This window comes from Punica granatum, chromosome 1, assembly GCF_007655135.1.
Source record: "Punica granatum isolate Tunisia-2019 chromosome 1, ASM765513v2, whole genome shotgun sequence".
In the NCBI taxonomy this organism is placed as follows: domain Eukaryota; kingdom Viridiplantae; phylum Streptophyta; class Magnoliopsida; order Myrtales; family Lythraceae; genus Punica; species Punica granatum.
Genome location: NC_045127.1, coordinates 6698596 through 6706141, shown reverse-complemented (window position 1 = coordinate 6706141; position 7546 = coordinate 6698596). Strand labels below are relative to the sequence as shown.

General features: G+C 37.0%; 1 long non-coding RNA gene across 2 annotated transcripts; it reads right to left on the bottom strand.

Annotated features, from left to right (window-relative positions):
- Positions 1 to 4247: 4247 nt before the first annotated feature.
- LOC116197012 lies at positions 4248 to 6295 on the bottom strand. Of its 2 annotated transcripts, none has more exons than XR_004154963.1 (3): positions 5690 to 6295; positions 4981 to 5296; positions 4248 to 4758 (listed from the first exon to the last, which is right to left on the bottom strand). It is a non-coding gene; the product is annotated as an uncharacterized LOC116197012 (long non-coding RNA). The 2 variants fall into 2 exon arrangements; XR_004154964.1 differs by having other exon boundaries at positions 4248 to 5296; positions 5690 to 5884; positions 6049 to 6290.
- Positions 6296 to 7546: the final 1251 nt, after the last annotated feature.

The following is a 7546-nucleotide window of genomic DNA, read 5'->3' as shown; positions in this document are numbered from 1 at the left end:
TAAAAAATATGTACTGCTATTAATTTATATAATTGCATATAAATTATTAGTATATTCTAATAGTTTATTTAGCTTAAATGCCTTAAAGGACCGCATAATGCGCAGGCAGAAAGCTGACTATGGTTGCATTATTAGCAATTGATACACGGCGAGTATCTATCTAAGGGTATGGACAACGTGGAAAAATCAAAACCTGAACTAATTAAATGAATTAGTGGCTTAATTTTTTTGGGGGTAGAATTTGAAGCCTAAATTTTAATTAGTGTAGTCTACGTAAGTTCTCTGCTTTCCAAGCAATCATGAAATTCGACGTTTACACAGTTCAATGGAATAAAAGAAGAAAAAACAAATGCAAGTTTTTTTTTTTTTAATTCTAACATTGGGAACCAATGGCCCCAACTAATTAAGTTCGAGTCGAGTCGCTCCATTTATGAGGTAAAACTCTCCCAATTATGGATATTCTCCTTTGATAAAACTCGAACTCGAGATTTTATTTAAATGAAATAAGAGTAGAACCGCTTGAATCGACCATATTGGTAACAGATTCAAGCTCTCATTACTGTATTAAAAAGCAGCTCATAAATTAATATGTGCATTATTAACGTGTTAAAGTATTAATTTTATTTATTGGGAGAGAAAATTAATGTTTGAAAGAATTTTATTCCTTAATAGACAGAATTGGCTCGAACTAAATTACTTGGAACCCATTGAACCTCTAGGTACATACATATGATGGAATGGTCCTTTCAGCATAATGTACGTATAGGACTTATATTGATGATGCATGTTGCTATCATCAATATATATCATCTGAATATAATTAACCAAGATTTGTCTTTATAGTGATTTTCACATCATGTGCAGCCAAGACTTCACCAAATCCGGAATTTTCTTAATAGTGCACTGCCCGTATACTCAAGCATACTGCATAAGGAATTAATTATGCATATATGGAGACATTAACGTACATTCGTCGGGAGTACTATGGCACGAGAGCTAGTTCTTAAGGTTGCCCTAGTGTTTAAAGTCTTATATTTTGCGTGAATCCCAAATTTTAGATGAATTTGCACAGCAAGTTCTATTCAATATTATACACAAGAGATTCTGACGTTGATCCCTCGTATTACATATTGAATATCTAAAGGGAGATTTGTACCTAATCTTCTCTCGTTCAATTTGTTTTTTCGGTTACAAAGGGAGGCCCACGGGCTGACTACAATAAAATAAAAATAATAATAGTTAATAAAACGGTACATGTAGTTTCACTAACTATCGAACATGTCTTGATTATCAAATTCTTTTTTTTTTGTTTTTTTGTTTTTCAGAAGTCTAAAATTATTGTAGATGATAGTTATATACATATATGGATCTCCTTCGGCATATGGCAACTATATCAAGCTAGCTAGGGACCAAGAAGCACTAGTTGGATATAATTTATTCCTCACTACTAATCTGAAAGCAACTCGCAAGAGACGAGTGGTCTAAAATTTTCACTAGGCTAATAAATGATTTAGCGAAACGGGGACGAATTACCCAGATTTTTGACTAAGCGAGGGCAGGCGAATAGGACAGTGAATTTTTGAGTTGGAATGTGAAATGATGAATTTCATAAAAAAATTGAATAATAATATGTAAATTTATTTATTCGACGTAAATTTATATTTTTTGGGGAGGGGAAGTGTTTGGAGTTGGAAGGTGAACATATAATAACTTTTATGAAAAATTGAATAATAAAATGTAAATTTATTTCAGCCCTCCCCTCGATTCATTCCTGTAACTAAATGTCGATAAATTCGAGATGATGAGTTCAATCACCTTGCATATAATATTTTTTTCTTTTTGGAAATGGGATAACAACTTTGATCAACAGATTAACGGGAAAGGCGAAGTTGCCCTCACTGAATAGCTCCTCCTCTCTGACTGGTGAACCAGTAGTTTTCATCAGATATAGACAAAAGATTGAAACCAAATGTGACGGGAATACAGATCCTAGCGTGCCAAGAACAACGAAAACGGGCAGAAATTTCCCGCGTCAGATGAAGCTAATTTGAGATATTCTTTTCAAAATCTCGAAAGAATGCTAATTACATTGGATAAGTATGCGTGCACGTCTTGCGTATTTGGCAGTTCGGGACAACTGTTGTTCCATCAAATCGGAAACCAGTGATCAAGGGGCTCGGACTTATACTACTAGAAGCTGCAGCCGCGATTACATGTTTACTTCCTGGAGGCCAGAGGAAAAATAGTGTAGGAAGCAGCGGCGACGGTGTCCATGAAATTGGAGGGGTAGGTAGGCTCGAAGACAATGGTGGCGGAGGATTTGTGTAGCATACCACGGATGATGGCGGCGATGGTGCTAGTGGTGGCGAGTAATGCGATTGAGCAGCTCACTTTGCCAGAAAATGAAACGAAGATGTAGGAACAGTCCCTGAACATTGGACGTTCCTCTCTCTATTTATCCATGTTGGGCTGAAGAGGTCACAGAAAAATCGATCGTTCAAATCGTGTTCGCTTGGTGTTTGCTATACTTTGTGTTGCGTATGCCGTCTCCATTACAATTAAGTGCCTCTTAATTCATTGGATGGAATTTAAACTCCGTTGATCTTATGCTCTAGCAAAATTGGTTTTGATGAATGATTGTTAAGGGCACGTTATGCATATGTGCCTTAATTAGTGGGCTCTTGGGTAGCTTTACAAGGATCCGTGCACCCTAAGTACATTGAGCAATTGGGAACTTTATTTGGGTATATTACTTGTCCAAAGGAACGAGAATCACGCGTGTTTTATTTATGGGAGAAAGGGATTCAGTGCAGTGACACTCATTCTCAACTTGAAATTAAAAGATTTTAGTACTTTAATATGGCCCCTCGTACCACTTTTTTCTCTATACTCCTATCATCTGTCTTCAGGTTATCCTCTCCGACTTTTATCTGCATTTCGTATAACCCGAAGAAATCGGTATTGAGGGGCACAATTCATATACATATACGTGCTCCACAACTCTCAATGTGGCAAAACTCTTTAGACTGAAAGATTGTGGGAGCAATGTCGATCAGTAAAGTCAAATCCACGGGCCTCTGTGTGAAGCCCATGAATTGATTCAATGGGTGAGAAATGAGAATATGAGAAGGTTGAGATTTTGGGCCCTGGGATTATGGGCTATTTCCCAATAGGATAGGACTGGACAAGGAATACAATCCTGCCCTTTTCATGGCCATCAACGTTCGAGTCCATTGGCTTATTGGACTTAAAAACACTTTCTGCTATACGGGAAAATTTCTGTCATGGCATGATGGGGGAAGACAATAGTTTAGTCCCACGATGGTGATGGTTGAGATTAATCGGATTTAATAAGAATAACTTACGGCATAGATAGAGTAACGTAAGTGCGTATATATATATATATACATTTATTTGTTATTTACCTTCAATGCAACTGGCTCAATCTTGGATGCCGAACAAAGCCCGTCAGATACAAATCAGGTAGAATGCACATCGCCCTAGCGTTTGGGATATATTTAGATATAGGATTGAAATATGAGCTGAAACGACAAATGTGCTCTTATATTATCATTTTCAAAATAATTTCTAAAAGTAAAAATATTTTTTCAAAATTTTTAAAAGGAACATAGTTGAATCATACCATGTCAATTCCGATTTCGGCCACCATTACCGCAGAATTTGCCCCATCTCTCTCGACTGTCGAAGCGAGAGAAAGGGGAGACAAAGTGGCACTGTGGTGGCCCAAATCCGACCACCATCGTGCCACTTTGCCTCTCTCTCTCTCTCTTTCTCTCTCTCATCACAAAGAAAGATAGGAGGATTTCGCAGTGGTGGCAGCCCGATTTTGGCCACTAGAGCCCAGTGACCTTGTTGGGGTGTTGTTGGCTGGAATCGGGCTACCACCCCACCTCTCCATTCTTCTCCTAGTTCGATGATATTTTTTGTAAATTGGAAGCAAAATCAAAGGCATTTCGGTCCTTTCAGTAATTATTATATCCTAGTCCAAGTTTAACCCACCTCTCCCCCTGGGATTAGTTTTTTTTTGGATAAGTGATGAATTCTATTAATCAAAGAGAGAACGTACATAGTGCACATATCCAAAGAGAACCATTAAAGAAAACTATTTATATCAATATCAAAATTTGAAATTTCTAGCAGCTACAGAGAATCTAAGTTTAGGCTCTAAATTCAGAATAGATTAGACTTTAAGTTGTACAAGACGTATAATCTGCTGTAGAATGGAGAAAACAACTCTGCATTTTCGTTGAAAAACATGAGCACTCTGCATTTTCGTTGAAAAACATGAGCATTCCTTTCCAGCCATATTTGATAAATATAGCAAGTCCATCAAAAACGCAACATAATAGAATCCCGACCTTTAAAGTGACAAACTCACTCCATTTTAGATGCCCAAATCTTAACATGTTTGTGAACACTGAACTTGCTTAGAATACTTTTCCAAAGAGCTTGAGTAACTAGGCAGATAAAGAACATATGGTCCCGAGATTCAAGTTCCAAACTACAGAATTCGCATTCTAGAGCCACTATTGTAAACCCGCATCCTAGTAGTCTCTCTTTTGTAGCAAGCCTATCTTTCAAAGCGAGCCAACAAATAAAAAAAGCCCTTGGAATGTTCCACGAAAATCATATTGCTGTACTCCATTGAACCTTTACTTTTTTCATTCGGAGCTGCTCCCAAGCTAAGGCAGAAGTAAACTGTCCAGATCTAGATCCAATCCAAACAATACTATCTTGCTGCTGCAATTGAAGAGCGGACATTAGTAACTTCAATTTCTCGGCTTGGACGTTGGATGTCCGAGACCACTCCCATCCACCAGACTTTAGAATATAATTTACCTTTGAGTTTTTTTTTTTTTTTTTTTCCAATAGTTGGGAAGCATAATAATCCCCTAGAACAATAATTTGAGAGAGGGATATCCAATAGTTATGGGTCATGTTAAAAGAAAATACTCTCACCTGAATCCACACTATAACTGATAAACGATTTTATTAAAGGTCGCAGCTGCAATATCTTGTTTCACCACCATGAGCAATCACCAGGGGCATGAAGTACCTAGAAACTCCTGCCTTTAACGAGGAACTTGTGCAACCAAGCAATCCAAAGAAAACCCGAGTTAAGTAGTAGAGTCCAAATAGTTCTTAAAACATAGACTTCGTTCTACTGAGATGTCGAATGCTTAAGCCACCTTCACCCTTGGGAAGATAGACTTTTTCCCACTTCACCTTTAAGCCTCCTTGTTGGATTTGATCTGTTCCTTTCCATAGGAACGCTCTGCATTTTTGATGGACTAACCTGATTAGCTTCTTTGAGAGGTGAAGCACGAGCACCAATAGTTCACCATATTGAATATGATAGAATTTATAAGTTGGATCGTCCGAGCATATGAAAGGTGCTTCATTGTCCGGCCTTTAATTTGTTGGACTATCTTATCTGCAAGTACAGAACACTCTTTGAAAGATAACTTCCCAAACACTAGTGGTACACCCAAGCATCTAACAGGTAGCTTCCCTTTCTTAAACCACGTGAGCAGTAACAAAGTGTCCTGCTTAGCCATAGCGCCTCATCCCCAAAATTATTCAGATTTATCCAGATTTAACTTTAAGCCCGAGAGGCTATGAAACTTCCTCAAGACATCCAAAATAGCTAAGAGTGAAGAATTAGTACCATTTGTGAAGATAAATAAGTCGTCTGCAAAGCACAAATTTGTAAGACCAATGGGTTTGCATCTTGGATGAAACCCGATAGAACCTCCACTTGCCGACTCATTTAGCAGCTGAGTGAGTACTTCCATGCCAATCACGAAGAGATATGGAGAGAGCGGATCGCCTTGCCTTACTCCTCTCCTTCCCGGAAAATAACCTGCCAAAGAACCATTGACAGCAATTGAGAAATATGGAGAAGTAACACACACTCGAATTCATTCCATAAACTTTGCAGGAAAACCCATGGCCTCCAAAGTATTTAGTAAGAAATCCCAATCTAAGGTATCGAAAGCCTTCATCAAATCAATTTTCACTATACACCTAGAGGAGAGAGAAATCTTGCGATAACTTCTTATCAATTCATGGGCCAAGAAAATATTGTCCACGATCCTCCTGCCCTTAACAAATGCGGACTGATTTGAAGTGATTATGAGGGGAAGCACCTTCTTCGACCTGTTTGCAAGGATCTCGGTAATACCTTTATAAAAAAAATGTTACAACAAGAAATAGGACGGAAATCCTTCATTTGGTCTGCCCTATCCTTTTTTGGCACCCCTAGGATTAGTTGCTTAATGTTATATCCCGGCATATCTCAAACCCAATCCTAATCCCAATCGCAATCCTGTCACCACCAAATATCGGATTAGGATTTTAGAAATCCTATCCTCCCCTAATCCGGTCTACCAAATATGTCCTTAATATTATATATATATATATATATATATATAGGTGACATGTGTTGCAACAGTTCGATAAAAAAATGTCTAATGATTAAATGAATTAGTTTAAGCGATTCAACGTTTGTTCACTCTAATTAGGGTTTCAGGTTCGAGTCTTGTGAATGAAAAAAAATCTATGATTGAAGAGTTTCACTTCCTTAATAGGCCGATCCGACTTGAACTGAATTAGTGGGGACTCGTTGAGTTTTTGGATACCAAGGTAAATACAAAAAAAAAGAAGAAAAAAAAAGAGATGTCCAACGCACTTCTTAATCATTATTATCCATGCAACTAAGTAACAATTTTTTGCTGAATAGCAACTATGTAACAATTAAACAACGTTTCACTATTGGTCTAAGTGGTAAAAGCCGAAAACCACTGAATTAGCGACCTATCTCAAATTAGCGAAGGAGGCTACAAAAAGGTAGCTAGAATGCCAATATGGCGAATCAACTAGATAAAAATATTTTATGTTATACTATCGGAAGTTTCGAATTTAAATAATAGATCTTCTTCATCTTCTTGTTTTTTTTTTTCAAGATGCTTCGTTTAGATTAATAACAAAATATTAATAGTGGTAAATAGACTTTATGAGATTATTATTAAACATCATATGTACTTTTCGGAGGATAATACATATATAATTTCCGGTGGATGATACATACTTGACTGGCAGGGTTTTTAATTTGACATTTTCTTCGAATATAATTAAAAAGTTATCTGTCCTGTCAAAAATGCTATTCAAATCGCAATTTGCCCAAAAGGATGATCCCATGCCGGCATATATTTATTTTTCTTCCTTTTATGATTTGTACTTTGATGCATCGATTCGATGTTACATATATACATATATATATAAACGAATCTATTGCACGCCACATTCTTTCTTTATCTTTTCTTTCACTTTTCTTTTATTTTTCACACATATTTTATTTATTTTCCCGGTAAGCATGCATCCCACACTTTACATAATTAAAGAGGAGATACTCTTTTAATTAAATATGATAGTTTGACTTCACCATTAATTGGCGGTAACTGATATTCAATTGCACGAATCCAACTCGAATAGAGGAGATCTGGCACGATATATAATATCTCCT